The sequence below is a fragment of the Ascaphus truei genome, chromosome 1 (genome assembly GCF_040206685.1).
Source record: "Ascaphus truei isolate aAscTru1 chromosome 1, aAscTru1.hap1, whole genome shotgun sequence".
In the NCBI taxonomy this organism is placed as follows: domain Eukaryota; kingdom Metazoa; phylum Chordata; class Amphibia; order Anura; family Ascaphidae; genus Ascaphus; species Ascaphus truei.
Window position 1 is genome coordinate 454,847,212 of NC_134483.1, and position 26,312 is coordinate 454,873,523.

General features: G+C 41.5%; 1 long non-coding RNA gene across 1 annotated transcript; it reads right to left on the reverse strand.

The window, feature by feature from the left end:
- Window positions 1-255: 255 nt before the first annotated feature.
- Window positions 256-24,278, reverse strand: LOC142471859 (uncharacterized). Its single transcript, XR_012789546.1, has 3 exons — window positions 24,189-24,278; window positions 23,731-23,952; window positions 256-567 (listed from the first exon to the last, which is right to left on the reverse strand). It is a non-coding gene; the product is annotated as an uncharacterized LOC142471859 (long non-coding RNA).
- Window positions 24,279-26,312: the final 2,034 nt, after the last annotated feature.

Below are 26,312 nucleotides of genomic sequence, written 5' to 3' on the forward strand. Positions count from 1 at the left end.
GTGATGTGCTATGTACACTAATGGCGATATATAAATAAAGACATACATACATACATACATACATACATACATACATACATACATACATACTGCTAATATGTTTATTCTGTCCATTTGTCCATGAAGCAGTAGCCCCTGTTGATCCAATTTTTTTTAAATGTAATGTTTTTTCTTATTCTTTCAAACACTGTTTTTATTTGTTAAATCCAATGCTTTGTATAACAGATTTAAGCATTTGAAATATTAAGTGCCCGGGAAGTTAAAATGAGGCTTTCCCCAGAGCTCAGTGCCATCTAAAGGTAACACACATTTAAAAACAAACATGCAGGACATCATTAGTGGGAAGGAAACAAACATTCTAGGAGTTAAACTCATACTGGCTTGTGGGGGTAACTTCTTCTCATGTCCTTCTGCTTTGACAAATTAGTTAAGTCTTGTTCTTAGCTGGCCGGTGCCGGATGTTGAGCCCATCTGGAAGTTAGGGCCAACTTCCACTTCCGTCCACTCCCCTATTTCGCAGGACCTGTGCTTCCCCCCCAAAAAATTAGATCAGCTAGCGCTCATATCCTAAAGGGTATTAAAAACAGCAAGAAATTGTTGTTATTATTATGTATATTGATCAAAAATGATCAAGCCTTAAAAAATGTCACAAAGACAAACATTTTGGATCTTTACCTTGCAAACATTAGCCCCAATTGTGTTAAATATAGATATGGAGATCACAGCTTTTCTCTGATTTCCCCCTGTATTATCCCTTTTTCATGTCATATCAAAATTAGAACCAATTTTACACATTTTGTATTATATTTTATATTAATACTACTGAAGATAGATTTTTTAGTATTTATTATTTTAATATGTATTTTATGTCCCATGGCTTGACTTTTTTACCTATTGTTTCATTGGCTCTTACATTTATGGCTAAATAGATACATTATAGAGGAATATCTCCCGTTTTCATTTTAATCTGTAATAATGTCTCTGACAATTTATAGTATGTACGATTGATCTTTTTAAATTACTATATTACTTTTGGTGTTGTATTATGTATATATAGATGTAACCCTGTTATGTGGCTATGCCATCTGTAGCAACAATTATCATTACTAAGCATTGGGTCAATTCATTAAAATCGCAGGAACCATATGCAAACAGCTGAATAAAGAACTGAACTAACAGCTGTAAGTAATAATGACCGGACCAAGAATCGTTATAAATATACTGTATTACCCCTGACACATCACATCACTGAGGAAGCCAACCGGCGAAACGTGTTTGATCTGTTTTGGTCACTCTGAGCCACCGTACCTCAAGGAGACAGTACTCTGCCCAACCAGCGCTAAGAACCAGCAAAGACATCCACACATGCGCAGACCTAGTCCTGAACGAGGGACGAGACCAGGCAGACTACACCAGGCTGTGCACAAGCCTGGAGGAGCCTCTGCATATCATGATAGGAAGCTGGTAACTGGAAGATGGGATGGCAACTACGCAGATATCCCAGGAGAAGGGAACAACGTGGAGAGACTGTATCAGAGAGTATACTGTACGCTGGAAAGCCAATCCACAAAGCCTCTGTGTTTGGCCGTTTGTGAGTGCACCTTTTATCTTTATTTATTTTACTGTGAATAAAATGTTATTATGCTATGTCCCTCTCCTCTCTATTTTTAAAGACACCACTGAAGGTAATTTGGAGGAGTACACCTAGTGAGAGCTACCTATATTACACCACTTGTTTGTGGTATGTGTTTTTCTTTTTCTTCTTTTCTCACATATATACACTGGAGATAAAGATATAAAAAACATGCACTGAAGGACTCTATTTCTTCCTAAACATTATTTTGTGGAGGAATTTGATTAACCTCCTTGGACTCTAGCTGCGGGACTATACAGTAAGTATTGTTTATTTATTTTAATTTGATAAATTTCATTTACATTGTGTTATTGATTCGGCGCCACTCTTTTATTTTTTCTTTACAAAGACAAACATATAGTCCAGCAGTAAAAAAGTCCAAACAAAAAAAGATGGTATATATGGGTGTGCAGCTTCTCTTCGCCCGAACCAACCCTCATGTCCGGATATAAACTGTAGTAAAAAAGAAAAAGAAAGAGAGAGCGCAACCTCCCATATTGTAAAATGTAATTTTAATATTATATCAGAGAACGGTAACAAATTTTCTTTTTCTTTTTTATCTGGTCACTATAGTTAGGGTTATAATAGTCGAGATAGGTGCAGGGTTGGAAATAGTCAGATTTTAGTGTTGCAGTTGCAGTACCTTGGTCAGCAACTTTTAAGAACTAACAGAAACAAATACTCATTATGAAACACTAGTTAGCTTGAAATGAAATCTGGCATAGCATTGACCCAGTAATTTGCTTCCCTATAGTCCTGTACTCATCCTTTACTTAAGCCTGAACTTCAGCATTATTCCAGCCTAGTTCTCTATCCTTATCTAGAATTGCTTTCTACAACGAAGTTCGCTTCTGCTTTAGCCCTGAATAAGCCCTTTTTTCTGGCAATGAACAATACCTGCTCTTCAGCAGTGAACATAAATTGCTCTGTAGCACAGAACAAGACCTGTTCTCCAACATTGGCCTTCCTTATATGGAGACTTACAAGCCACAGAGCTGGGGAAGAATAGGTACATTTAACAGTTCACAGCAAACTAGAGAACTTATATGTATTTTCCACAAATACATGGATTACCAAATTTTTCAATGAGAAAAACTGAGATCTCTGTCATGCCCAAGGATGAAAGACAGAGAATGGTTACACTGTATTTTTGGAAGCTATAAAGTTAACATAGCGCCTGCAAAATAGATTTTAACATTCACACAGTGAAACAGACTATGGCAAAGACCTTGTTATCGTTCATTTTCCTACATACCAAACTCTTTTAAATACATGCCAATAATTGAAAATAAAACACAGTATACAATATACTCAAGGCATGCACATTAAGAATGGATCATATTACACAAGCCTTCCATAGATGATAGAAGCGGTTAACAGACTAAAAGAGGTAGTAAATATACAGTATGTGTTGGGAAGGGGGTGAAACTACATATGTTTTATCGTTTTCATAGGACTCATGGCATCTAGAGATAGAGGTCATCTGTTTTTGCCAGTGGAGGAATTGAAATATGGCTTCCCAGACAGTAGAATAAACAGAAGCCTTTTAAATGTACCTTGAAAGGCATTCTTTATGGTTCTGCAGAGTATTAGGGGGTGTGGCTATGAAAGTATTCCAAAAAGCGTACATTAATTAAATATGCAGATATTGGGGGGGGGGGGTCACATATTCTCAAAAATAACAAATAGATATTGTAACCATTGTGATTAGACAAATCAAAAAATGTCAAACATTTTATCATTAGGAGGCGCCAAAGAGCAAAACATCATTATACTTTTGTAAAGCAGCATTGCACAGGACTAGATTCCCTGAACACATCTGCAGCTGAAGATGTTTTTAAGATTTTTAAGATTCTTTTTCACTTAATTTTTCTAGATTTTTTTCACCAGATTTATTTGGGCATGTAATGAATACGGCAGAAAGTAATAAGTAGTTTAATCAATTTGGCACACAAGAGGCTAACACGTTGGTTACAAAGTGTCCTAAAGATACAAGAATTGTTTTTATGGCCTGTTAAATCGTGACCAGGCCTGTGTTTTATAGGTCTGATGGTATCAAGTCAGGATAAAGGTTTTTGATCCTACCGCACTCCTCTTACAAAATTGTAGTGGGTGTCCTTTTTCTTTATAATGTGCAGGAAGTTGAAGAGTGGCTGGGATCCCACTTCTGCCACATAGTTAAACTTGGAGCTGGATATCTTCTTGCTGCACTATTCTAATAAAGTCTCACACCAGACATTATAGCATAATAAACTGTTTTATTTGCAGGTTGCAAATGCACAACGTTTCTGGGATCTCCCTTCCTCAGGTAAAAATATTGCAAATATTACTCCTGAGGAAGGCAGATCCCCGAAACGTTGTCCGTCCGTGTTTGCAACCTGCAAATATAACAGTTTATTATGCTATAATGTCTGGTGTAAGACTTTATTAGAACAGTGCATCAAGAAGATATCCAGCTCTGATGGTAACTAGAGATAAGGATATCTGGTTTTGTAAGTGGGGGAATTTAAATATGACTGTCCTGACACTAGAATAAACATAAACCTTTAAATATACCTAGAAAAGCATTCTTCGGAGTATCTGTGAAATACAGTATCGGGGAGGTGTGGGCAGGATGACAGCCCAAAGGTTTGAGTAAAGTTATTAAATATGAAATCCTGGGCCTGATAGCAATTCAAATAGATATTTGTAACCGTTGCGATTACACAAATCAAATGATAACAAAAAACAGGGTTTTCTATGTATAATCTCTGATATCCGTTTCTCATGTAAAAATGTAAGTTATATGGTAATATTTCATATGTAGTCGTGAATATTAAGTACACAGATGCAACAGTAAAGATGGCGTGTGTCTAAGTATTATAGAAACAATTATAGAACAAAGCCGTACTTTTAATTATGAGTTAGATTTCAACAAACGTTTACACATCCCTCCTCAAAATGAGCATTGGGGGTTGGTTCATAGACCACCCAGTGCTCACAGATACCGCATTTACGCTGGAGTGATGAACCGTCCATATGTCCTAGTCAGGGGTACCTGTCTCTACTGGCTGTCTCTTTCTAGCTGTGTCTAGCTCCCATTCCTCTTGAGCCCTATCTGACCCTCTGGCAATCTCCCTTTTGCTACTGCTCTTTTTAATGCTGCCTCTTTCTTGGATTGTCTCTTAAGGTCTCTCTCTAATGGCCTGGCTTTCTTTCTGACTGACCCTCTTGCTCTCTCTGGCTGTCTCTTGACCTGCTCTCTGGCTCTGGCAGTCCTCTTTCTCTGTACTGTCTCTCCCAAACTCTCTCAGCCTCTCTGTCTTTCTTTTGCTGGTTGTCCCTTTGTCTCTGCCTTGCTGGCTGTCTCTCTTTTCTGGCATTTTTTGCTCTGACTGCCTCTCTCTTTCTCTGCCTCTCCCTCACCAGTCAGGGCCTGTGCTGGCCTATCACTATTCCACAGGTCCTTAAAAACTGTCGGATCCAGGATGTCAGGCTTTAATGGGAAGCTCTCCCTGCCCCGCACTTTAGTACAACCCCCCTTGGCCATCCCTGGGGTCTCCTGTGATGACAGGCTGTAATGGGAAACTATCTCAACCCCAAATTTGGTGCAACCCCCCTCACAAACCCTTTGGGGCCCCCAGTGATAAGGAGCTGTAATAGGAAGCTCTCACTGCCCCCCACTTTTCTACAACCCCCATCAATTTCCTCCTTGGAACCCCCTGCAACCATCTGGTTGGTGGTGATGGACTGTACTGGCTGTGCTCCACAACCCCTACTTCTGTACAACCCCTGTGAGTCACCCTTCCCCGGTCCCCTGTGGGTCAGTACCTAGACTTGTTCAGCAGGTTCCTGAGCTTGTGATTGGGTAATCATCTTTCCAAGATCATAATCTACCAACAAAGTGTATCTGCTGGCGAGGACCAATGGCAATCATATAATGGTAATGCTCTGAATCTGTACTGCTGGGGCTGGCGGGCAGTTAATGTTTTAACATATGTTGTTAAAACAAAGCTGGGACCTTTTTCTTCCACTTATCAAATATGTGGCCTTATTTATTCAGGTTGTTTAAATGCTTACGGAAAGGATCAGGATCAGGAAGCATTCAATGTTCTGGAGAGACGTTTAATGGCACATTTGTTTTCTCTTCACATGCTTCATTCATTGGGACCTACAGTTCTTATAGGTGATAGGAGGTGTAAAGGAGAGGGACAAGGAAGAAGGATTAGACCTACCAGTGGCCCAGTGCAGCGAAAGGGCTAGACAGCGGCATGTCTTCTGTTGCATTCGTTTTGACTGTTATAATCAGTGAATGAAGAATGTAAGGTTTCAAGTGAATTTGCTGCATTAATTCAGTCAATGTGGCCTCGCTCTTTTGCTCAGTGCATGCATACAGATTTTTGCCGTGAGTGCTTAGCTTGAACGTTAATGTTTGAGTGCAGATAAATGCAGTTTTTTAAAAGAGGGGACAATTTGCCTTACGGTTGAAGTGCTTCTCTAGAATGTGTGAATAAGGTTTTAATAGGTTAGAGACCATCGTCGTGTGATCTTGGGCAAGCCACCATAAGTCATAATGGCAGAGATTAATTGTGGCACTATCATTTTACCATACACTTTCATATGCAGAAAAAATATGTCATACAAAAGAAAACAACTTGGTTTGGAAAGGTGGGATTCAGGCAGTATGTAAAGGTGGTAGATGGTAGCAGCAGCAGCAGCAGCAGCAGCAGCAGCAGCAACTTAACCTCAGCTAGTACACATACTCTATGGCAACCTGATGGAATGATAGGGTAAACATAGGATCTAAGGGCCTCTTCCAAGCCTTCGTCTATAGTCTTCCCATCCCAGCCCTGTGGCCCAAATAGCGATATAATTAACAGTTTTACAAACCGCTGTTATAAAGAGATTACAATACAATCCTGGGTTTCTAATTTTCCCTTTCAAATATAAACGCAGGGCTATGATGAACAAGATTGCACAATAATTAAAGTTTGAAGGTATAAATAGGTCAGAACCTCATAATCACATGGAGTCAGGTTTGCATTTGCAACACAGATATATTCATGATGAAAAATGTTGTTGTCTCCACTTACGATATTTTTTGTATTCTAGAATGTTTCATTGCTTTGTGTCGTACTTTTGTAGGATTGAATCCGAAGACAAATGTGTTCTCCTAAAAACTTCTACATTAAAAAGGGGTCACTATCTGCAAATAATGCTCTATGACCAATATAACCATGCTGGGTCTTTATGCAATAAGATAGGGAACAGGGAGAGCGAGAGAACAGGGATCCTCTTTGTTGGTGCACAATCTAAAAAGTAAGGAAGGTGCCATATAGACCAACAACACCAAATTAGAAGAAAACCCTATTAGTGTCTACAGAGCCAGATAATAAGTATGTCTAGAGTTAAAGCCTAACTAGTAGCAATATTAGGCTAATAAGGCCAAATTGCGAGACCTGATAATGAATTGGTAGCAGGCACTTGGAATTATAAAGTGCTGCTAATAACTACCTAGAAAACCTATTTTATGACCCATACGGTATAACTATTAACGTGACCTAAAGAATAAAAACAGCTGCAATGCGCAGAGGTGGTTAAAACAATATGAGGGCATATGAGTGGTTAAACTGCACATGGTGTGCATTTAGGCAATCTGAATTCATTTATTGTAGCAACCTAATAGGTGTAATTTATGCAAGATAAAGCCAATTCCCCATATTTTGCAGTACTTTTCCGTTCCCTCATGAACTGAAGGGATTAACAACGAGTAGAATTATTAATTATTTCTCAGCATTTTTGTAAGATGAAAAAAAGAAACACCAGATTGATGGACGGGTGGAAAAAAACCCTTATTGAAGCTAAACTATTACTTAAATAGATTAAAGTTGTAATCTTTTAAGTGTTCTGCCATACACAGCACAATAGGATCTAAATCAGCTCTTTACTTAAAACGGCTGATGAGACATAGCAGTGGCACACCTCAATGTTATCTCCAAAAGTCCGCGCCTTGAAACGGTTATTTTATCTGGCTAGTAGTGCGTGTAACCTAGGAAGGATTTCAGATCCTCTGTTATTATGTTTCCACTTTTCTTTAATGTGTGGCTTACTAATGCGTGGATTAATTTCTTATTGCTGTGTAGAGATGGATACCCTCCCCCACGCGGTACAAATGTCAGTCTAGTAGCAATTAACATGAAACTACGTGATTGCTTATACTAATACATCATTATTTCAATTTTTTGTTTTTTGTATAATCCCACTGTCAGGAGAGGATCAGAGGCACAAGTAATTTCCAGGAGTCAGAAAATCTTGTCCAGTCTGATCTGCAGACTTCCACAGGATCAGAAGTCCTTGTGTATCGAAAAGTATGCGCAAGAAAATTATACATATACAGGCATACCCCGCATTAACATATGCAATGGGACCGGAGCATGTATGTAAAGCGAAAATGTACTTAAAGTGAAGCACTACCTTTTTTCCACTTTACAATGCATGTACTGTACTGCAATCATCATATATGTGCATAACTGATGTAAATAACGCATTTGTAACAGGCTCTATAGTCTCCCCGCTTGCGCACAGCTTCGGTGCAGGCAGGGAGCCGGTATTGCTATTCAGGACGTGCTGACAGGCGCATGCTTGAGCTGCCGTTTGCCTATTGGGCGATATGTCCTTACTCACGAGTGTACTTAAAGTGAGTATGCCGGGGTATGCCTGTACTAATATACAAATAGTAGCCTGCTCCTAACAACAACTCCTGTGCCCCAAATCTGCCCAAGTTGTACCCAAAACTAGTTTCCTGTGTGCGTTATCCCAACTTTGCCTACACAGAAGGGTAATGTTAGAATACTTAACAACGCATGGGACATCATGGGCAAAAGAAAGGGACATATTAACTATGGTTAATTATAACGAGGCAAGGAGACACATACACTGAATTGACATAATTTATGCAAACCGTCTTTCAGAGCGCAAGATTTTTATCAGAAACTTGTGTCAGATGTTACCGTAAATAAATTAGCCAGTCATTAAAAAAGTTGAGTGGCACCTATTTTACCAAATGAAATTCATTTGGGTGAAAAACGATGTGGTGTATTAATGGTTAAATATGCATTATTTTCATGGCTTTACCACTGTTTATATAGCTAATTGTACGTGGAAATATTAGAAAGTAAAAGATGCAACAGAATTTTCTGTGTATATAGTAATTCTGATGACCATGCAATACTTGTAAGACTTTTCACAGTACTTCAATCCCATCAGATTAATAAATGATTGTATCAAGATCACAAAGACGTTAATCCATGAAAGAAATCTGTCAAACGATATTGCATGAAATAGAATCCTTTTAGTGAGACGTGCATTAGTATAAGACAATGTATTTTGCAACAAGCTTTTCATCCACCTATACCTTTTGATAAATAGACTAATTAGCAAGAGGCAAGTCACATCTTCTTTTAACCACTTTCAGAAACAAAAAAATCTTTCTGCACACAAACGTTACTCATTCAAGTCATGTGCGGGGTTTCTCACGTACAGCAGTCGGCTGCCGACAATGGAAGAAGCACAGTGCATATTCAGGTGCATTCAGTGAGCGACATACGTTTTACCTGCCACCCACCAGTTAGTGTCCTATAATCTACTGTCAGTCAAGAACCAAAGCACAATTTGTTGGCCACTGCTTCCCTAAAACATTCCTACATCCCTTTATGTCTCCAGCTAGGTGGTCGAAGATGTGTTTTTCCCCAGGCACAGTGTACCTGTTAAAACATTGTGTCTTTTGGCTCCAGCTCTAAGCCCCTGGGCATGAAGATGAAAGATAGGCCTTTTTAATCGCACTAGTATTGTGACTTTGCAAATGGCAATCATCCTATTGTATCCTATTGTGGTATAAAAATGAGGATTTGGTGGAAGCACTATTTTAATTCCCCTCTAGCCGTTCTAGTCTGCAAGGCACCCTGTTTAAACCGACGGCTTTGTTTGTTAGACATCTCAGTTTCTTGGCAGCTGTACACAGCCACCTTGACAAATAGTGTGTAATTGTAAAGAAGTTTCACCTCATCACAGAGCAGAGCACAAAACACGAGCTACATTTTCATTATAGAAAAGCATGTTCCATTATATATTTGCTCATTTCACTGTAACTTTGCAGAGTTTAAATTAACTGTTACAGTGCCAAGTGGTAGTATGTTGCAGGTCCATCTGGTGCTGAATGGATTAATAAATAATTTTGTGAGTTTGAATAGATGCATAGACTGTATAAGAATATACTAAAACTGTGCAAACGTTTATGGTAAAAAAAAAAAAAAAAAAAAAAAAAAGATCAGTTATTTAGATAAGGCATCTGCTAGAAAATTAAACCATAAATTATCCCTCAATATTGTAGCTACAGGAACAAATCACATGATTTAATTTCCTTTTTTTCTTTAACAATTGAAATTATTAACTACACTGCCCTACAATGGTTTGATTAAAAAAAAAACAGCTTATCTTTTTTATTGTTTAATTGTTTTGCGTGTGATCTGGGATATTTTCAAACCCCTTTAACAATAAAAGTGATTAAAGAGAGCTATGGATATTGTAATTATTTTAGCGTGCCCACTGCCATGGAAATACACATTAACTTTATGGCAACACAATTCACACTTTGTAGAGAAGAGAAGACAATAGCATTTTGTGTGTACCTGTATGTGTGCCACACAGTGAGAGGGAGAGAGAGAATTCCACCCTTTTTAACATATAAATCCTCCACAGCACCTCGGCTCGAGGCCTTTTCGCCAAAAAAGCCTACTGCTATTCAGTAAGCCCCGGTAAGTCGGCGATAAAAGCCCTTTACGGCAATTTTTTTTCCCCAGAAAAAAAACAAAAATTGCCAAACGAGCGGCGAGAAGCCACTTATCGGCAGGTTTTCAAACTCGTGCCATTCTAGTAGCCCCGATTAGCTTATCAAGGCTAATCACGACTCTAGAATAGAGATTTCCTCTCAAAAGCGTCCCGCCAGGAAAAGTTGGCAGGAAATTGGGGATAAGCTGCCGAGAAGCGAAGAGAGGGACTTAGGAAAAAAATGCATTTTTCCTGCAATGAGTTGATGCCAGGAGTCCACGAAACTAATGCCCTTTAATATCAGCACCGGAGGCCACCGGCATGAATCACATGCAATAAAAATGCATTTACAGGCAACTTCATTACCTTAGCGGTTAAAAAAAAAATGTTCCCTTTTAATATGTGCATCAATACAATCCACGCAATGTTAAGTAATTAGCTAAGTTGCCAATCAATCTGTTCTCCTGTGATTGATCAGCGAATATCCGTCTCGGGGGCTAACTAATTGGCAGTGCAGCAGAAGAGGACCGGAGATGAAAAGTTCTGTGGGGAAGATCATGCAACCAGGCAGTCCCTAGATACAATTGGTGCACTGCTAGAGAGAGGGCAGAGTTCAAAAAGGGTGTGTGCCAGAGCCTGTTTCAGAAGAGCAAGGGGATGTGACTTTGTAAATGGTTACTATAAAAACAAAAAATGGTTGTAACTTTATAATACACTAAAAATGTAATTCAGAGTTGTTGTTTTTTTAAAAAGGCTACATGTATTTTCTTATAGTACAGAACTAATTAAAAAAAAAAAAAAAAAAACACCTGTAGGATATTGCTTGGTCTGCAGCTAAGGAAGACAAGTGGGAATATTCTGTCATACATTCTGTCGACCCCTGATGAAGCTGCTGTTTCAGCGAAACGCATAGGGCTACAAGCGGCGAGACTCTGCCTAAACCTGACGCTGGACTGGAACTTTCCCCACCTCTGCACGTGACGTCAATTTCTGTAAGTGCTCCAACCCACATGTGGAGAGGAAAACAGATCTATACAAAAGCGGAGGGATCCTGAAGGCCAGGTATACGCAGAATGGGGGCACATGATTTTCTTGGGGGGGGGCTTTGCATTTGCAGAGGCCCCACTCTCTTCCTGAAGGCATTTAAATTAAATGTTCAGGTGATCGCGTGAGGCCTCTGCAACTGAACTTACCAAGGTTCAGCTGGTTTCAGATGACGCTTTGACGTGGCAATGCGGCGTCCAATGACGCCGCGGGTCATGTGATGTCACATGACCCCATGTTGGTGCCCGTCGCCATGGCAACGCGTCCCGTGAAGTCACGACACATGACCCCACTGACGTCAACAGGCATGTAAGGGGGGTGCGAGCACCGGGGGAGTGGATGCAGGGGGGCGCAGCAACAGTAGTTTGCGTACCCCTGCTGTAGGCAGCAGGTCATGGCAACCTCCGTTGTTTAACTGTATGTGGATGGCAACAGATATTTTAATTTCCCTTGGAGACTAACTTTCAGCAAATGATATCTCTAGAATGCAACTTCAGAATGTAAAAAGGGGTGACATTGCTAAACACAGTAGCAAAAGGACATCACAATTGTAAATAGAAAATATATAGATATTTTTTAAGGTGAGTAGTAGGAATAGCTGCTGTACTAAGTGTCACCTTGTGATTCATGCTCTTAGAGAGAGAATGTGAATCAGGCTGGTGATTAACTTGTGTATATGTAACATTTGCTTTAAAAAATATAACTGCCTATATTGAAAAGCATTCAGTCTAGGAGATTTAGCAAAAATGTACCAAAAAAATACATAGCTCACCTTGGCATTAATCTGTCAATAACCCTTTTTGTTTTAGGCATTCAGAAGCAGAATCAAAAAGATCTAATAATATAACCCAAACCATTATACATAACGTAGCTTTGATAATTAAGGCTCAAATATTGAGCTTTAACTTCAGCATGGTTAATGCAAATGTTTAATAAAATAAAACTCTAATAAATAAGATCACAACACATCAAAATACAAGAATAAGTATAAAAAATGAATTGATTAACAAAACAACTTTTTAGCTATAAATAAAAATGGTTACATTAGTTCATCCAAGACCTCGCTCTCTATCTTTATCATCACGTCACAGTTCAGTGATTAATATGTTAACTGGTATCTGGTGTACCCTTCTTGGGCTCCTACTCCATTTACTGTGAAGCACTTCCCATTGCTGGAGAAGAGTTCAGCTACATTCAATTGAGTGGGGCCAAAATCACCTCCAGCACAGGAAGCCACTTATTGAATAAGCCTTAATTGCTTCTTTATGTTGCCTCAGTCTTCACAATTTATTCAGTAGTCTATGGAGATAGCTAACCAACCATCTGCAAAGTTCTCTTCTCATTCTTGTATCTGATTATATTGGCTTACAACGATGCCAAAATAGCTTTGTTTATTTTTACAACTTTGTATATATGTGAAGGTCAAACTGCAATGTTTAAGCTCTTATGACTTGTTTTGTTGTCCACAGTTTGTGTCATTACCCTGCGCCTTCTGGACAGCCCTGTATCACATTGCAGTTGGCTGAAGGAAAGAATTGAATAAGGTTCTCACAAACTGGAATTTCATAGACTCCCAGATGGATATAGGATTGGTAAACCCATTCTCACCGCTGTGACAGTATTATGAAATAAAGCTTGAATTACCAATACACCAGAGGTTTCTAATGCAATTATGAATGTTTACTTACACCATGTGTTTCTCAGCAAGCCTCTGCTGCATCAGTATAAACCAGAGGGAGCTAATGTTTTATAGATGGTAAGACTCTGTTTGTTTTCAGTAGGGCTAAATCTCCCAAAGCACTCAGGCGCACTAATTAAAGTAAACTGCAGGGGCCCATGATAAAATATATGTGTTTGGAGACTGTGGAATGAACTCTACGGACTTAATAAAAGTCAAAAGAAAAATATACATTATTTATTACTTCAAAGGGACGCATTCTGCACACTAGTTTGTTCAAACGATTGGCTAAGTTTTGTGTATTGCTGACCATCTGAATGGTTTTCTATGGAAACTTCATTACTCAAGGTATTGATGTTGGAGCCTATAATTTGGACTCAGATCAAATATTTTTTGAATCCAGCAAGACAGCATTATTATTAAGGTTAATCCATGTAAATAAAATTCCAATCCTCATTTGATTCTTTGCATTTTTCAATGAACCAGTAGTAGCGTTAGTTTTATCTCTGTGTTCCTTCTGGAATGCTGCTGAACACCCTTTCTTGACCACTTGAAAAATCAAAAGGTACTGGAATGTCATCAAGCTAGCCCTTATGAGTATAGCCAAAAAGTGTGACAAGTAGTATTAAATCACAAGAAACTTTACTTTTATTTCTGCAGCGATGACACACTGCATAGTTTTCCAAGGGACAACTACAATACTGCAATAAGAACAGATGTGTTTCTTGCCAGCCAAGGTGCTTGATGAAGGTTCCAACAGCAAAGGGGGTTATTCTAGAGATGAGAAGACCAGCACCAGCCATGATTACTATGTATCTCTTTATGGTCCAGGTTCAAAATGCTGTGAATCTGTGTTCCTCTTGCTTGTACAGATTTGCACCCATTCAAATGAATGAAGTTTACTGTAACTCTTATTAAGCACATGGAGGATGGCTTCACAGCCTCTAGGACAGATTCAATCTGCTTTGGATTTTGAACCAATGAATCTGATATCAATGATTCTGGTATCTGACCTGTATACTGCACACATTTGTTAAGTCTTTGTTTTTTTGTTCGTCAGTGGGTTATTGCAGACATCACATAAAGGTTTGAATAATAATATGGAAGGGTGTTTTGGGTAAATGTGGTTTACTCCTACCTGTAAACAAGGGATAATTATCTCAGTGTTATCACTGACTCAAATATGCTTAATATGAGCCAGATTGCCTTTAGATTGCTCATGATTATGACATTAGCCCGATACTAATGAATCAGTTGTCTGTTACCTTGTTTCTGTTTTTCTTTGCTCAAAGCGTTATTTTATTTCACATTCTAATTAGGGCTCAGGATTATTGTAAAATATGTGTTGAAATGGGATTACAATGTAGATAAAAAAATATTCCAATCCTCAATTTATTTCAATACAAAATCAATGTTTTTGGCATTCTGTACAATTGCACAGGTAACGCAAAATATGTTTCAATAGTTTATTTAAGTTGGTTAAAGAAACTGAAATTAAATACACAGTTGCTACTAATTTTTAACAGGATCAGCTGTTAAATGCAGCCTCCAGACTGATTCCTCTCTAGTGTGTGTGTTGCTGGTAAAGAGACAATGATTACAAGTCCCAGAGACCCTTGCAGCTAGGCGAGGGACACATAACATTAGAGCCAATCAGTGCACAGGTTCAGAGGTCGGGGCACCTGGGGAATGCTGAAAAGGGAGGAGGAGTTCAGAGAGGGAAGCATGAGGATACAGAACTACAGAGACCTGGGGCGTGAGCAGTCACAGTCTCAGAGGGAGCTGCAGTGCCAATTTGGAGAGTTACCTGAGGACCAGACCATGAGAAGGACAACGCTGCAGAGCTGTGTGACGAGGTCACAAACCCCTCCCCCCCCCCCCCAAGAGGAGCTGAGAACAATGTAAGGATTCTGCACGATTCGTGCTGGGTTTTGCTGCCAGTGAGGGCTTTCCAGGTTGCCTGCCCTTTCTGCTCAATTTGGCCATTTTGATTACTGGCAGCCTGCTATATAAAGCTTCACTTCTTGGTGGGAGTCGCCGAGCAAAGTTCTAACATTTGCAGTTCCTGTTGTCTATGCTGTCACGCTTTTAGGCTTTGGTCTCGCTGCGTCCGGTGCGCCACCAGCCCCTTACCTGCAATCTGTTGGTCCCTGGTCCCTGCTGCCTCCTCCCTCCGTGGCTCACTACGTGCTGTGACGCGTCAGCCGGCCAGTGCTACCAGAAGATGGGGTTCTGAAGCGTTGACGCGTCACATGGTGCGCGTGTGAGCCAATGAGGAGGGGAGCAGGGAAGGAGCTACGGGAGGGAGGCGACCTGTTGAGTTGTGTGTGTGTCATGGCTTGTTTGTTTTTTTTTTTACTTTTGGCCGGCTCAGTTTCATTCGGGAGGAGGGAATGCTGAGCTCCGTGTGTTTTTTTTTTTAGTTTGCTGCTGGCCAATCAGAGGGGCACCTCACTGAGCAGGAACTAGTCTGGGTGCGTGTGTTGTTTCACTCTCCCCTCTGCAGACCCACTTCCTATGTAAACACCCTGTGTTAATGCCTGGCTTGTTTGGGAGGGAAAGTGTTTGTGCAAAGATTTGTGGTATGAGGCATATATGGTATGAGACTCAGAGGGGAAAACAAACATATGCTAATTTGGCCGGTGTCCATCGTGGCCTCGCCCCCTCGTCATGGCCGTGCCCCCCTAACCCGTTTTGGCCACGCCCCCGCACGCAAAAATGCTCCCTGTGGACCGCAGATAGCATGAAGTGCCTCTCAACGCACCGCCTGTATGCAGTGCGGGTGCGCTGTCTGAGGCAGTGGGGCCTTAGCCGTACCCCTTTGTCTGTTTGGATTTCCCTGTTGCTGACCTGGACCATGACCCCGACCTCGCTGCTTTCTGACTGCCCTAACCTTTTGCCTGCTTACTAGACTTATCACTGCCGCCAGCCCTGACCTCCTGTCTGCTTATCGACTTGATACTCTAACAGGACATTGTCCCTGGGCTCTGGTCAGTTATTCTGCATCCCTACCTCAGCCCTGTGTGTCCGCTTCCTGATTGGAGACGAGCACCTCACAAACGGACCAACTGCCTACCAGACTAAGAGAGAGATGAGTAACAGCAAAGGGGATAGTCACTAAGCACAAATGGTACTGAAGTCTTTGCAAAGAGGGCGGCCTGCTGCAATAACATACCCTTTCATAAGAGCTCCAACATTGTGCCGGCACTCACACATTGGCCCTTTATTTCAGAGTCAAAGTGGCTCGGTAGAGTATGTGTATATGTATTGTGACTGTATGTGGGGATTTGGGGATCATATATACTGCATATTTATAGATATCTGTGTTAATAGGTGTTTTCTAAAGGGCCGCCAACAGAAATAGTGGGGCCCAGGACAAATATTTTAAGCAACCTCCCCATTTGTGCGGTATTGTGAGTCGCCCTCCCATTTCAAACCTCACAAGCCCCCTCTTTCCTCCCGCCCCTCTTCCCATATATTTCTCTTACTTCAGTCTCGCCGCCTCACATGTATTTCTCTCCCCTGCGTCTGACTCTTACTCCCTCTTTTCTTACTCACCCGCTCTCTCCTCACCCTCTGTCAATTACCCCACACTCACTCATTCCCTCCCCCATCACACAATTCTCCCCAAAAGATATATTCCAAAAAACTTCCCACCCCAATGCAAAAAACTTTCCACCCCCAAATACATAAAAAAATCCCCACCCCCCCAAAATATATACAACCTCCCACCCCCCCCAAATGCATACAAAAAAACCTACCCAATACATATTAAAAAAAACAATACATATAACTCCCCCATACATACATACACACCTCATAAAAAAACAACCCTCCCCAATACATAAGAAATACCCCAACCCATATAAAAATACCCCAAAGCCCACCAATAATATAAAAATTCCCCTAAGCCCCCCAATACATATAAAAATACCCCCAAGCCCCAATACATATAAAAAAGCCCCCCCATACATATTAAAAAGACCCCCATCTCCAATACATATTAAAAAGACCCCCACCCCCAATACATATTAAAAAGACTCCCACATTTCATATTAAAAAAAACCTTGGGGATGATCAGGCCGGGTCCAGTGGCTGTGGGGGCTTGGCAACCAGCACTGCAGGTTGGGCTCAACCTCTGGTCAGGTCCGGCTGCCGGTGATCTCGTGGCCGGACCCCGACTTTCCCCTCAGCAGCAAGCTGCATGCCTCTATCGCGAGTTTCCGACAGGCCTCCCTATCATACGCCGGTAGCAGAGAGCACTGATGTCAGAGCGCTTCTGGCGCGTTGACATCAGAGCGGCTCATCGGCGTGGGACAGAGGGATAGTCATGCAGGCTGCTGCTAAGGGAGATCCAGGGCCTAGCCGCGAGAACAGCGGCTGAGGGGCTTGGCCAGAGGTTGGCTCCAACTTGCAGTGCTGGCCGAGACCCCCCCAGACTCACCGGGCCTGGTACGCCAACCCCAGCAGACCCACCCGGTTGGCGGCCCTTGTTTTCTATAAATACATTCTGGTTACAAAAGGCCTGGTGTGTGTCCTGTTGTCTGGACTTCAAGCCACGTGCTCATAGAGTGGGATAGCACTGATCATAACGGGGAGTAGGACTTGTACCCCAACCTTAGCATCTAGAAGTCAGTCTAAGGAAAATAATGAGGGTTACATATTATTGAAATTGGAATACAAAATTGCGCTTAAAAGACCGTTGCCTTCAAAATGAAAATTGTATATTCCCATTAACCACATTAATTTTCGCTCCGGAGACCCCCTGCGCTCCGAGATTCTTACATCTGAAGTTCATGCCGGTATCTCACAGCTGGATAAAGGTGCCGCATTACGTTGGCCAATAGGATGATGCTGCAACTTCATATTGACCCACGGGAGGCAGGACCTTTAAATAGACATTTTGTGTGCCCAGCCGGGCTGCTACTGGTATCACTTTCCTATGTAAGTATCTCGGGAAGCAAGGAGTCCCTGGAGCTGAAATCAACGCAGTTCAGCTCCGAAGATCCCCTGCCTCAAATCTAATAAAACAAATAAACAAAGAGGTGTACCCACTTTAAGTAACGACCCAAACATCCCATGGAAAGATTTTTCCCATGGTAAACCCCTTCAGATATGTCGCATCTATAGGTGACATGGCACATTGATTGAGTAAAACTAGCCAAAGATAATTTTAAAAAAAAGGCAGCCCAACATTGGTAAAGCATGGTTATAAATGGAATATTGTAAAGTATCTCTGTATTGAATGAAAATAAACTAAAACAGATGCTGGGGACAATGAATGTCCTCAATGTTACTCAAATCTCCAGTAAGTGGAAAGATATTATTCACAGCATATTGAATAGGATCATTCTATCGAGGCTGCTGTTGGACGTGAGAATTCATTTATATTAAGAGTACAGCATATCACTTAAAAGTACTTGCACCTGACTGTGAAATCCTTTCTGTTCATAAACATCAGAACAAGGACTTTCCACATCCCTCCATATTTACATATCCATAGCAATAAATGTATAAACCTGCGTGATCTGCACTGACTTCCAGTGATCTTCTGTATTTGGTTAAAGTTAGCCATACTGGCCTTTAAAACCTTGCAAGGCTAACGGCATGCCTATCTCTTTTGATGCCTCGGAGAGAAACTGGCTATGATAATAATAATAGCATGTTCTTCTATAGCGCTGCTAGTTTTACGTAACGCTTTACAGAGACATTTTGCAGGCACAGGTCCCTGCCCAGAAGATGTTACAATTTATGTTTTTGGTGCCTTAGGCACAGGGAGATAAAGTGATTTGCCCAAAATCACAAAGAGCCGACACTGGGAATAGAACCATGTCCCCCTGGTTCAATGTCAGATTCAGTGTCTTTACTCACTGAGGCGTGCCACTTCCCCCTATGATCTCAGAACCTCATGGGGGGAGGGGGTGCCTCTCTGTGCCAAGGGTCATGCACCCTACACTTGGTGGGCGGGCCTTCTCGTGTGCAGCTTCAGTTCTGGAACTCGCTACCACCAGAGCTCATGTATATACTCACTTTACCATTGTTTCAGGCACAGAGTAAGACTTATTTCTTCCTTCTGTCTTTCCCTGTGTAACCCATGTTCCCCCCCCCCCCCCCTGGACACAGATCGCTATCTAGGGTGTAGTGAGGACTGGCTACATGTACTTGGGTGGTGCGTACCTGCTTGGAACAGGAGGGCCTGAGTCTCCTGCGTTGGTGTTGGGGACATCGGGACCAGGCTTCTGGGGTAATGGCCTTCATTCTTTAGCAACGGTGCAGCGCCTCCATTCTCTATAAGCCCCAGGGATATGGGGTAGGACCCTTGCAGAGAAAGAACCCTGGTCCCAGGGTGAATGCTCCAGAACTCACACACAGTCTTATGTAAAACAGCAGCAGTGTCTTTATTGTCTTGTAACACTGAGGTAGTACACTGCAGTTCATGCACTTCAGTAGTTCCAATACAGCAGTGCTCCCAAATATGATCCCTCCTTCTTTCCTCTCCTTCTCCTCCAGACTATGTCCCTGCAGGATATAGGGGCCTTGGTCCACCTCTATAGTCCTGTCCGCTCTACTTAGAGGGGCTCTGAGGTCTCTCCTACAAATATCACTCTCACGTTGGGCAGGGCCTCTCAGGTCAGGCATGTGCTCTGCTGGGTCTTACTATACTTCAGACCAGCACTCTCCTCCGCTCCAGGACATCACTCCACATACTCCCTCCAGGCTCTCCACAGACTGCCAGTCCTGACATTCTGCTCTCCAGACTCTGCTCCAGCTCAGACTGACATCCTCACAGAACTGGGCCTTCTGAACTGTTACCTCTTCCTCTCAGCTCTGACTCACTCACAGCCCGAACTCACAGAACCAACTGAACAGACACACACAGGACAGCCCACTAAATAGAGTCAGCCCTGCCCGTCATGATGTCAGCAGGACCTCCCCTCTGTCTAGGCCTGCACAGAGTCAGGGGGCCTGCCTCCATCACTCCAGGCAGGGCTTGAAGGGGTGAAAACCCATGGTTACTACTGGCGCCTGCCCTTACCAGGGCTTACTCCAGTAGGATAAGTAGCCCGCTCTTACTTACAGGGGCTACACCTGTCTAAAAAAATTATTGCATATCATTTTAGTTTGTTCTCAAACTGACTGTAAAGAATGGTGGTGCCCCCTTAAGTGGAGGCGTGTTTTACTTATGTAACGGTGTTTCCCTCAGGCCCTTCTGATCCTGACCCCTTATGTGAGAAACTGCCCCAGTTACATGTCAGTGTAGTGTGGTGCACCTGCTGGCTCACAGGACTCCTGAGTCTCCCGCTTGTTGGTAGTGGGGATTTCACCATGACAGGCGTATGAGGTAGTGCAGAGTTCTACTCACAGCCGGTACAGCGCCTCCATCCCTTCCAGATCCCCACGACAGCAGGGAGGAGTTTCTGGAAGAGAACTCCTAGGTGCATCTTCTCCCTGAGCAACTCCATTCAAAGGCAAGAAGGGTATCTTTCTCATGGGCATCTTTATTAGCACGTTATATGGCAGACTGCCCATCATAGCGGCCGACACTTAGCCGCACATTATCATGTTGTTCATCTCCAGGAAGGTTCCTTCTGCTCTCTAATCAAGTTTTCTTTCCACCTCTCCCCTAAGGTAGACCACCAGCTCTGCCAGAGCCCTGGACACTGCGTGTAATCAGCTTGTCACTTTGCCACGTGCCTCTCTGACAGACAGACTTGAACTGCTGCAGACACTTCACCCAGACATAACAGAACCTTGACTCAGCAGCAACCCCAGGATGAACACACTAACTTTAGGAAGTGCTGTGCAATATATAGGCTCCAGAGAGACCCACCTCTGTGTCACTAACAGTGGACACAGAGCATGCTGTCACTTCCCTTGCTACATATGACACATCACAGGGTTTGAGGGCAAACCTCCATGATGACTACTGGCAACCCTGCCTTCTTACCAGGGATTACTGCCAGCAAGAGAGAGATATGTAACACCAATTTTACACATGGCTACACTTAAAAAATAAATGATGATGGGATGATGAAACTTCACACTGAGGTTCCTATTCTCTCTGTAGTAAAGCCACTTCCCAGTGCTAGGGAAAAGATCAGCTCAATTTAAATGAATTGGAATAATATTTGTCCCAGCACAGCACAGGGAAACAGATTAACAGCATATTGAGTAAAGGCCATAGAGTGACAATATTAAATGTAGTGATAAAAATAACACTACATGAACAACCTCTAATTAGTTATAGCATAAAAAGTGTGAGAACCCTGATCAGACATACGGTATATACAGAGGTGTGTCAGGTCGTTCTCCACACTCAGACAGTCTAATTGTATTCTGACATCATTAGGGGTTATTTATTATACTGCGATAGTGGGAATCGGGCATTACGACATGGAAACTTCCATTCAAGTCAATGTCTGGGGGTAATGTCAGACCTGCACTATCACGCTTTAATGAATAACCCCAATTGTCTCATAGGAGGGTAAATACTTTTGTATTTAATATTGTGTTGTAATACTGCAGGGACATTATTTACAAATGCATCAACTAAACAAATGTTATGACGCTGATGTACCCAGCACTTTGCACCCAGGCAGAATGCTACCTTCTGTGGAGTCGGAGTCAGTCAGTCAGTCTCACTGTATGTATGTATGTATGTATGTATGTATGTGTGTGTTTATAGAACCATTTTTTTTACCATGTAATCCTTCATACATAACCCCCATAGATTTCAGTATCATGGGTTCTCTCATATGTATTCTTGGAACTTGGCAGCTGTAAATGATTATTTATATTAAGTAATTTGTAGAAAAAAAACTGTTGTGTGTACTGTTTGTTCCCAATGTCATCTTATCTATAGTGATAAGTCTTTAGCTTTGTGTCATTTTCACTACTGCAGCGAGTCTTTAGAGTTATGTTTTAGGAGGTCTTTTGGTTGTGTCTTTGTGTTTTTTATCTTTGTATTTGTGACTTTTGATCTGTTCTATTAAAGTAATTTTGTAACTTGTTGGTATATATTTTGATTATTGTGATTATTATCTGAGTGCTTCTTTTGGGATTCTTTGTTTTTGTGTGTGTTCATATTTATTCTTCCCATTAGCACCACCATTCACTATGTGGATTATTATCCATATATAGGTACTGACTGGTTATGATACTATTTATCTAAACAGAGTTGTTAGCGATATCTTTCTTTGTTTGTTAGTGTATTTATATATGGATGTAACCCCCTGTGTCTGCTATCAGCACAGGACATGGCCCCTTTAAGAATTACATTCCACTGGACCATGTGACTGTGCATAGCCAGTGGAATGACAGTTGGTTACAGTTGGGAAGGGATTGCTGAGGGGACTGGGGTGGCAGTTTGTTTTGATTTGGTGAGGCTGCTACAGAACACTCTGCAAGGGCCTGACTGATCCATGGAGTGAGGAGACTGGTGGATTTTTCTGGCCAGTACAAAGAACCGTGACACCTCAGGGAGTACCGCAACAGCTATAGCTAAAAGAACAAAACAAAGCTGTGTGGTGCTCTAACATAGACCTGACCAATATAGGTTGTAATAATATAATGAAAAAATCAATCCATTCCCAGAGATATCCCACATTATAATAGACCATCTATAATCTGAAACATCACATCCATTAGATCAATATACCAGAAGAGTAACACCTTTGTATTGATGAATACTCACACTTGCTTGTGTCTGGTCTATAACATTGAAAAGGATTCCTGTGGTGTTAACTGGAGTAATTCACTCACTTTTTGCAGATTGGTCTTCAGTGGGTTCTTCATAGGTGTGTGCTGCCGGTTCTCCAGAGTAGTAGACAGGTTCAGCAGGGAGAGATGGAGCACTACCGGAAAAAATTGCTGGAGAGTGTGTTCCCAATAAAAATAAGGTTTATTGGATCAAAGCATGACAATAAGGATGAGCCCCAGGGCCCCCATCAACGCGTTTCGAGCTTCCGCTCTTTCTCAAGGTGATCCTTGAGAAAGAGCGGAAGCTCGAAACGCGTTGGTGGGGGCCCTGGGGCTCATCCTTATTATCATGCTTTGATCTAATAAACCTTATTTTTATTGGGAACACACTCTCCAGCAATTTTTTCCGGTAGTGCTCCATCTCTCCCTGCTGAACCTGTATAGCTAAAAGAAGAAATATCAGGATTTAACAGACAGAGCAAAATAAGAGATACCCTTGCATTGGAACATAGGTTATGTTTTCAAATTAACTCTAAGACGCAGCAGCCTGCATCGGTCCAGAGCTCCAACGAAAGGTTATTGTACATATACCCTGTCTGATCAACAGGGTATGTGAATTAATATGCAGTGACTGTACAATATACAAAGACAGAGGCGCAGCGTTAGTGATTTGTTTTAGTAGGATTGCAGAAATACGGTATAGTTATGTGGAAGCCCTGTGTATGTATCCCTGTTCAAAATGATAGAATAAGTAATATAAGGTTTGTTATAATTCCTTACAGTTTTGTTGTGTCTATTAACTCCTGCTTCCCACTCTGTGTACCACCCACTATAAGAGTTAAACCCCAAGTTACAGGACTCAGGCCCTCACCTCAGTGACAGTTTCTGTAGTCTTAGGTAAAGTAAAGAGGGGTTACATGTATATATCATCATCTTTAGACCTTGTCGATCCACTGTTGGATGAAACCTCCCCAATGATCTTCCAGGTACTGCAGTTGTAAGCTTTTCTTCTGGTCAATATGAATGGCCCATCGCCATTTTCATGTATTCATCCAATACATATATACATGCATATAGAAAGAGAGGAATCGATCTACATGCATATAGAAAGAGAGGAATCGATCATCTATAACAGCGGTTCTCAACATTTTGCATCTTATGTCCCATCAACCATTTTTTTTAAAAGAACCCAGCTCCCACCATGATAAAAAAAAACTCTTTTTTCAAGGAGTGTATGTTTACATATACATGTATTATATTAAACAGCTATCGCTTAGAGAAAGCAATCTAACAATTACATAAGAAAAGCAAAAAAATATAAAATCTAACCTGGAGAAGCTATGGTGTGTGGCAGCTTTGCGTTAAGAGACACTTACCAGAATAAGGGCACACAAGCCCTGCGCTCTCCTCCAGCAATCAGTTTAATTGTTGTGGAGAAGAGCATGGGGCCTCTATAATCAAGCCTCCCTTTCACTCCCCCCTCTCTCTCTCTTTCCCCCCTTACACTCCTCCCTTATCTGTTCCCCTCTCTCACGCCTCCACCTCACACACACCAACAATCTTACCCTGGGGAGAGGATGCCTCAATCCTGCTGTGTTCCTGCGCTGGTCCGGGTACTCCGCAGCAACCTCTTATGGTCGGGTAGAAATTGGACCCAACTTCCAGTGTCGACAGGAGGAGGGAGAGAATTGCAGTGAGCTGCCAGCCGCCGCTGCTGGGGAGATGCTGGGACTGCCCCATAGTTCTGGCACATCGGGGAAAGCCTGAATGCTCCCAATAGGCCAATCCGCCCCTGGTCCCACCTGTAGCGTCCTGCAGGTAGAGAGCATCACCTCTGCAACCTGACATCACAAGCAAGGGGCCTCATCTTTGACCCCTCCTCCAAGGAGGAAAGGGAAAGGAGGTGACTAGAAGACTAGAGAGAAGAAACAAGGACAAAGGAAGAAAAGTAGGTCTCCAGGAGCTGAGCTACATTACATTTTATAGCTATGTACTGAAGTAAATAAAGTAGCTAGTAACAACTACTGGGTACCTCATCATTGTACGCATACACGGCAGCGCAACAGGACACCACCTTGATGATATTTGCGTCCCACTCGTTGAGAAACACTAATCTATAACCCTGTGGTATGCTAGATATTTCATGTTGTGTGTCCTCTGCTGGAAGAGGAGAGACATGTTAAATGCACACATTTCTTGTCATGAAATTGATAAGAGCTGTGTTATAAGATCTGTACTGTGGTATCACAAATAGCAAAATGAGACAAAGGCCAGAGTTAGCAGCTAACAATAACACCCTCAAAACCACAGTTAGTTCATTCTGAATTCTCTACAACTAGGAAACCTATAACACTCAGATGTAATCAATCATGTGTCCTTGTGGTATATAAACTGCTGTCCAGTTGGGTCAGTGGTTTCATTTAACACATTGTTCACATTGTTTTTCTTGGTGGTATTTTTTGTACTGACATATTTTCTATGAATAGACAGCTTATAGGTAAACGGATAAGATTAGATAAGATACTGTTCATACACATGGTACAGAACTGTGGACAGCTAAATCCTTGTATTTATGGCTTTAAGGATACTGTATATCTAAACCAGCTTGTAATTTTCTGTGTTGTCACAACGTATGTACATCATGTCAGAAAGATTGATAGCATAGTTAAGGTTGACTTGAGCTTCCAAAATAAAATCCAGATTTTTTTTTTTGCACTCAACTTGGGAAATAAATATTCATCCCATCAGTTTGGTCAGTTCCCTGGGAAGTATATTTCTGGCAAGTGGGAAGAAAATATATTGAAGTTATTTTTTGGGGGGGGAGGGGGGGTTACAATTGATTAGCTTAAAAAGCTGATAGTTTGTTGATCCACAAATGTTTTATGGAGAAACATTGGAGACTGACTAAATATTTTAGTGTAGAGCAAATTGAGTTGATTCTTTCACACAAAAGTCTTCACAGGACACTTCTCTGAATTGTGTTATGTTGTCAGCTCTGGAATTGCAAACATTTAGACATTTCTGGCCATATGAATGGGTTAAGCCCCAATACCTCTTAGCTTCCAATTCCAATCTTTGTTTGTTTGTTTTTTTAATTGTTTTTATTTTGCCTTTTCATCCTGAACTGAACTTTTCCAGAAGGTTGCCGTTTTGAAGAAGTATTAATGCAGTATCCTCTAATGAATACAGTTTTTATATTGTATACTGTGATATCTGTTATTGTGATTTCCACATTTAGGCTTTGGGCCTATTGTTGCAAATCAATTAACCACCTCTTACAATATAAAACATGGTATAGAAGGTGTTACAGGATGGATTGCACTGCCATTAATTAATCCCCACAGAACTCTGCAATTCCGGGGTTGTGTAAAAAACAGAACAATCATGCACAGATCCAGAAAACATTGTTAGCATCTGTGGTGCAACATTTTAATTGCTGCTCTATTAGTTCCT